The following is a 6680-nucleotide window of genomic DNA, read 5'->3' as shown; positions in this document are numbered from 1 at the left end:
TGAATACTTGATCATAAGTATGTATGTTTTTCTTCTTAAAAATATTAATTTAGGTTTAAGGTACATTACATGCTGTTGACCATAAATCAGTATCACCAATTGTGGATGCGGAACCCTGAAACCAAAATAGATGTCTTGTGTAAGGGTTATGCCGCTTACCCCTAAAAAGATATATAACTATGTTATAGTAACAACCCATAACAAGCCCAAAACAAATCAGGAAAAATGCTCACATGCTGTTTAAACACTAATATAATATAGTGCTTAGAGTACTACAGCCACAGTGAAAATAATGAAAAGTTCACTTACATTTTCTCATATTTGTATTACTTTATTTCATTTTTTTGTGCTTTGACAGGTGTCATCGGGCTCATTTAGATAACTCTAAAAATAAAGATAAGATAAGCCCTTTCATGCAAATCAAAGTGTCACAGCTTCATGAGTGCCTTATGACAACCTTCACAGATCATATTCTCTTTTAATCAGCCTGGTAATAGTCAGAGCTATTGTAAGCTTTTATGTCTTAAGACTTTGAGTCATAACAAACACATGCTTTCAATAACTACACGGTAAATACTTTTCCATGCTTAAAGAGATCTTTTTTTTCCCTGTCAGCTGAAGATTTTCACTAAACATAAAAATGTTTTATTATCTGAAAGGTGCAATATGTAATACTGGCAGCTAGTAATTACGGTACAAATTCAAAATACTGGAGAGAGTTGTCTCCGACGCCCTCTCTTCCTCAGACTTGACGTTCACGGAGGTTGCCAGGCTGCTACCGCAGCATTCACAACACAATCCACAATGTTGCTAGGACATTACTTCACAGCCCAGCAGAGTAGCTAACGTTAAATACCGGTTATATTGACAGTCATAAAAGCCGGTACTTTACTGACACACACTTTTTGGGCTAAGAATTACGGTAGGAACCGCTAAAAATAACACTACCTTGCTGTCCCCTTCACCCGACTGAACATATTTTATTTGCTTAGAACTACAGCAACAATTGCTTAACACACTGCAAACTCACGGTCCTCCCAATTTACAGCCCCCCCTGCTAAAAATAACTCACCGTTGTTGGCTACAGCTGCTGAACAGGCTACACGTTGTAAACAGCCATGGCCCGCTTGCCTGGTCCTCTGGTAACGTTAGCAGTTAGCAGGGTTAGCATAGCGGTGTTAGCCAGGACCAGTCAGGATCACTTTACTGGCTGTGTCTCAATTGTTTTTGCGAGTAACCCACTTGGGAACTCTAGCTACATAATTCAATGTGAGTACATGACTGTTGAAATTAAATAAAATGCCTATCCCTTGTAGCCGTGATAAATTAGTCTGAAGCGAATGCTTACCAGTTCAGGAGGAAATTAGCCAACTTTGCGTCCTATTGGGCTCTAAGCTGTCTCCATCTTTCAAATACATCTCCAGTATTAAGCCAGGGATTTTTAAGTCTCTGGTCACGCAACTGTTAGAAACGGTTTGCGTTTTTCTTAGGTAGGCCTATATCTGGCAACTGAATGTTGTCAGAAAAGATTGTATTTCAACTTAGCATGTTTCCTAAATATCTGATGACGCATTGGGGTCATTTCTGGATTTGTTACAGTAAATACTTAACATATTTGACCTTTAAGTCATTTCAACAAAGGTCAAGCAAGCATTATCTTTTGAAAGTTTCTGTTTGATTGGAGCCCAGGGGTAGGAGTTAGATTGTGATCAAACAAGCAGAGAGAGTGGAAGGGTGTAACTAGCACTAATCAAGAGATCACATGTTGTGTGTGCATGAGTTTTCATGTGCGCGTGTGTATGTTTTGCGCTTGTGATCATTAGGCGCTGCACAGGCTGAACGTCTTAAGTATCATTTCCTCTCTCTTTCTCTCTCTCCCATTCTCACTTCTGCATTCACACTACAACATCCTATTAACACCGATGTAAAAAGGAGTTGGAAAAAACATTACTCTGCTTGCTGAGTGAAAATTTGTTTACGATTAAAAACGAGAGTAACTTAAGTTTTTGTGTTTCTTCCGGTCATCAATGATACTGCTGATTCTGTGAGGCAGTAGCTACAAATCACTTTACCACTACACAACAAATGCACAGGAGCCCTCTCCCTCCCTTAGTTACATATGTAAGTTAAAATAAGTCAAAGCTGACACGAGACACGGACAATGGTCTCCTTGTTGATGGAAAGTCCTGTGTTACTTTGATACATACATCCACCTTGACCTCCTCCCTATGCAGACTTTGATTACAAATGCATTTCTGAGACATCAAAAACTAATTTAATCGGAGACCAAATAAATTTCCCTCAAAACACAATTGGGAATGCAGTTTAGTTGTAAGGGGATGTCATTTTTAGGAGACAGAGCTGCAATACAGTTTGAGTTAATCAACAAAAACAATTATTTATCAGTTAACAATTATGGTACCATTGATGTGCAGCCAATGAATAAATGTGTGGATAGCGTGATGTTGGGTGTCACATGGTGTGTGTGAAAGTGACCATCAGGGACTTTCGAGATTGTAAACACGAAGAGCACACATGCCAATAGACTGATCAGTCACACAACTTTATAAGCTAATGATAAACAGAAGAGGTGTCAGGGTTTCTCTGAGTGAAACCTGACCCCATTGTTGACCCTTAAATCGGGTGCTTGGAGATATTACGCACCTCCCCATATTACAGTTTTAGAATCTACATGGGTCCACAGAGCTCACAAAACTCAAAAGGCTGATGGAGGACTCTAATCTGTTGAGAAAAAGGTTAGCTGAGCTTTTAACAGCACCGTGACTGTGTAGAAGTACCTCAAGCCAAAGATGGGGACTCTTTGACTATAATTTGTAAGGACAAATGGAACCACAAAAACTGAGAAAGAGAGCCAATCACATGGCAGCGAGACTCAAACCCGTGATTCCTGCCTACACACACTCAGCAGTGGGAAGGCCCCTGAGACAATTTCACAATTGCGTGTGTGTGTAGTACGTGCCTCTGTATATACTGTATATGCGTGTCTGCTTGTATGTGCATAAGTTTGGATGAGCACACCACGTTTGTGTGTGTGTGTGTGTGTGTGTGTGAAAGTGACTCACCCCGTGTCAGTTACTCCTTTACTAAAGTGTCCTTTCCTTTTTTACTTCACACCTCTTCAGTTAGCTATTTTTGGGTTAGGAGAACTAGCATACAGCACACACACACACACACACACACACACACACACACGTACACCCACTACAACATGAAAGCCCGTTGGGAGTGTTTTGGAAGAGCGAGAGGAAAGCGAGAGGAGACGTGCATCTTTTATGGTGCACTGGTACAATGATTCGGTGGAGCAGACAGAAATATCCAGGGTTACTCGCAAAGTGAAAAATATCGTATTGCATAAGATGGTGAAAGGACCTGACCACGTAAATGCAACAGTAGCTCTCTCCCACAAAGGCATGCACACACACTCACTCTCACACACACAGTGATGTCCTAATAGTGTCCTGCAGGCAGGCGAGCAGAGGCAGGTCGGGGTAGAGAAACTGGAGCTGAGGCAGAGTGCTGACTCAGGGAACAACCAGTGAGAGAGAGAGGAAGTGTGTGTGTGTGTGTGTGAGAGAGAGAGAAAGAGAGGACATTGTGCTACACAGAGGCCTCACGATTTGCAAACCAAAATGTCCCCACCAGCACTCTAAGCACTTTATGTTGTTTTAACCGCCAGCTTTTAACTGCAGCGACAATGGAAGCCAAAACCAAAGTCTTACTCTAAGAATTCCATTGAGAAAAAGGAGAAGTAAAAAGAAGAAGTCAATCTCTTTCTGTACTTTTAGTTGTATTATTTCACTCCTCATTTGTTCTTGTGAGTAATGCTTTTTTCAGTTCTGGGACACTTGTTCAAAGAAGTCAGACATGGTAAGAAACAAGGGAAGTCAGATGATCAGACAAACAAATTGCAGATGTAGTATTATTTATCAACATTTTGAAAAAGAAAAAGGTTAATGGTGAAACAGCATTATAAATAAGGCTGGAGGTAACAAGTAGTAACATTATTTAACATTGATAATTCATTTTCTTCTCATTCACGGCTTGAAATGTAAAAAGAATTATGAAAAATATTATGCAATACAATTCAATGAAAGCCCAAAGTGACATCTTCAAATGCTTTAGTTCAGTCCAGTCCTCAGAGACATTCAATTTACTATCATATAGGACAAAGAAAAACAGCAAGTCCTCACACTGGAAAACCCCAAACCAGCGACTGTGTTGCATGTTTTTACTACTTAAAAAAAAATATATATATATATGTTTTTCTGGCAAATTATCAATTAATCAACTTACCCTTTTAGCCTGAGTTGTAATGTATCACAGTTTACAGGCCGACTTTGACCTAGCAGTCTTGGAAAACCATGTTTCTGTGTAACGTGTGATTATTTTGTATTTGTTTACTTTCCGTTGTTCTTCTCCTTTGACTAATCATATGACCACTCGTGTTTCTTGCGCCATATGACTTTGCTGCAGCAACATTACCATGTTTGCAGATTTTATTAATTACTGGTGAGTAAAGTGCTCTTATAGTCAAAATAAAGGACCCAAGTTTTAATAAATTATCGTTTTCTTGGCAGCAGCTGAACCTTAAAAATCATCGGTATTTATACTCGTGTTTAAGTGTGCGTGTGTGTGCATGACCATGAGGTGCGGATATGTGAGTGTGTAATATGATGTATATAGACTGTGGTCTAAACCGAAGAGCAGCAAGTCAGCAACATCCAGGTGGTTTTGGTTTACCCTCAGTTTTCACTCCCCCCATTTCTCTCATTCTCTTTCTCTCTCTCTATCTATCTCTCTCTTTCTCTCTCTCTCTGCTCCTCCCTCCTCCTTTCTCCCTTACTGGTCCCCTTGTTGTCTCCCTTTGTCTTTCCGGCTTTATTATTTGTCCTTTCTCACTGGCTAAAAATACTTGCTGCCCTGTCACTATAACAGATCACCTCAGAGGAAATTTGTGGACAATGTTTGATACAACAGTGACCCCTTCACACTCTCATCCTGGCTGCCTGTCTGCTCTCTCACACACACACACACACACACACACACACACACACACACACACACACACACACAAACACACACACACACACATACACACACATACACACATACACAAACACACACACACACACACACACACAAACACACACACAAACACACACACACACACACACACACACATACACACACACACACACACTGTCTTGCTCTCTCTGTCAGACAGGCTCAGTAGGATTGTAAAGAGCTGTACCACTTAGGAAATGGGGAGAGTGATAGTGGGCTACGGTATTGTGGCCTGTACCAACTGGTGACAACAAAGGGGTCAACAGGATCAGAATGTGTATAGGCTTTTTACATATTATCAAGGACTGCACCAGGATTAAACCCCTCATGATTCAACTTTTATGTATATATTTATTCACTTTCTTGTAGGATGAAAAGTTTAGAAGTAAACTGTGATAAGAGAACAGTGACTGCATATTAATAAATATCTCAGCATTATTACAAAGATCAAAAATGTACATGACTGACTCTCACCGTGCAATATTTTATAAAATCTATGTAATGTTGCTCAGTGTGAATTCTTCCAAGAAGACCTAACTTTTAATCGATAGACTCCTAAATCAAATCAGCTGTTATCCAAATAAATGTATATTTTATCAGGCTGTGTATGACTGTTGCCTATTTGCAACTAGTCTCTCCTGATTGAAATGTATCTCAGTGTAAATCCTTCCAGAAAAATCTAACTCTGCTCTACCTAACTCGAATCAGCTGTTAGAAGTGTTCATCTTCCTGCTAAACCAATCAGAATCATACACAAATGGTAAGGGCCAATCACAGAGTCACAACCCTGTTTTAAATAATCTGTTTCTCCCTTTGCTATTTAGCTGTCGTTGCAGGCAAAGAGTGCAACTCTCCACCTCCCCTTCCACCTCCAGTGGATGTTGTGTTACATCACCTCATGTCAAATTAAAGTAACTGATTGCTTATCTGTGTTTGTTTATGCTTTTTTTATTTAGTATTTCTTTAACTTTTCTCTTTAATGGACCATTTTCGTTCATCAACGTTTTACGTTGCCAGACCTTACTCCACAGCGCTTCAGAGGAGGGTCTGGCTAGTCCACAAAGCATTCCAGCATGTGAGATAAACACGCTCTGGTTTATTGGCATTTCTTTTAACTAACCACAATCTTTATGGCGCCGGACAGAGCCACGATGCCTCTGCAAAATAGCCTCAGGAACTTTTCTTGGTGGAACATGTGTACATTTAAAAGTTGTTTAGTCAGATTCCTCTATTTATCCCAGTAGGACTTATCCTGAATGCCTATGTCAATCCATCTAATAGTTTTTAAGACATTTCAGTCTGGACCAAAGTGGTGGACGGATCTGACTGAACAACATTGTCGACTGTAGAAACACACCGCTACCTCAGCTAAAAACACTATATCCTTTACTTTCCATAATTCACCTCTTTCAAAGCCACAAGAGACATCAAATATCTAATTTCCCAGGCTGAGTAGTATTCTCCATGATGAGTAAACTAATTGATGTGTAAAATCATGACTGTTTACTGTTTACAAATCACATATTATTTATTAAAGGATTAAAATAACCCATTGATTCATTACGAGATCCCAGGTTGTGGAAAATCCCCTTGCT

The sequence above is a fragment of the Etheostoma cragini genome, chromosome 7, assembly GCF_013103735.1.
Source record: "Etheostoma cragini isolate CJK2018 chromosome 7, CSU_Ecrag_1.0, whole genome shotgun sequence".
NCBI lineage: Eukaryota > Metazoa > Chordata > Actinopteri > Perciformes > Percidae > Etheostoma > Etheostoma cragini.
Note: the sequence above shows the minus strand (reverse complement) of the source record.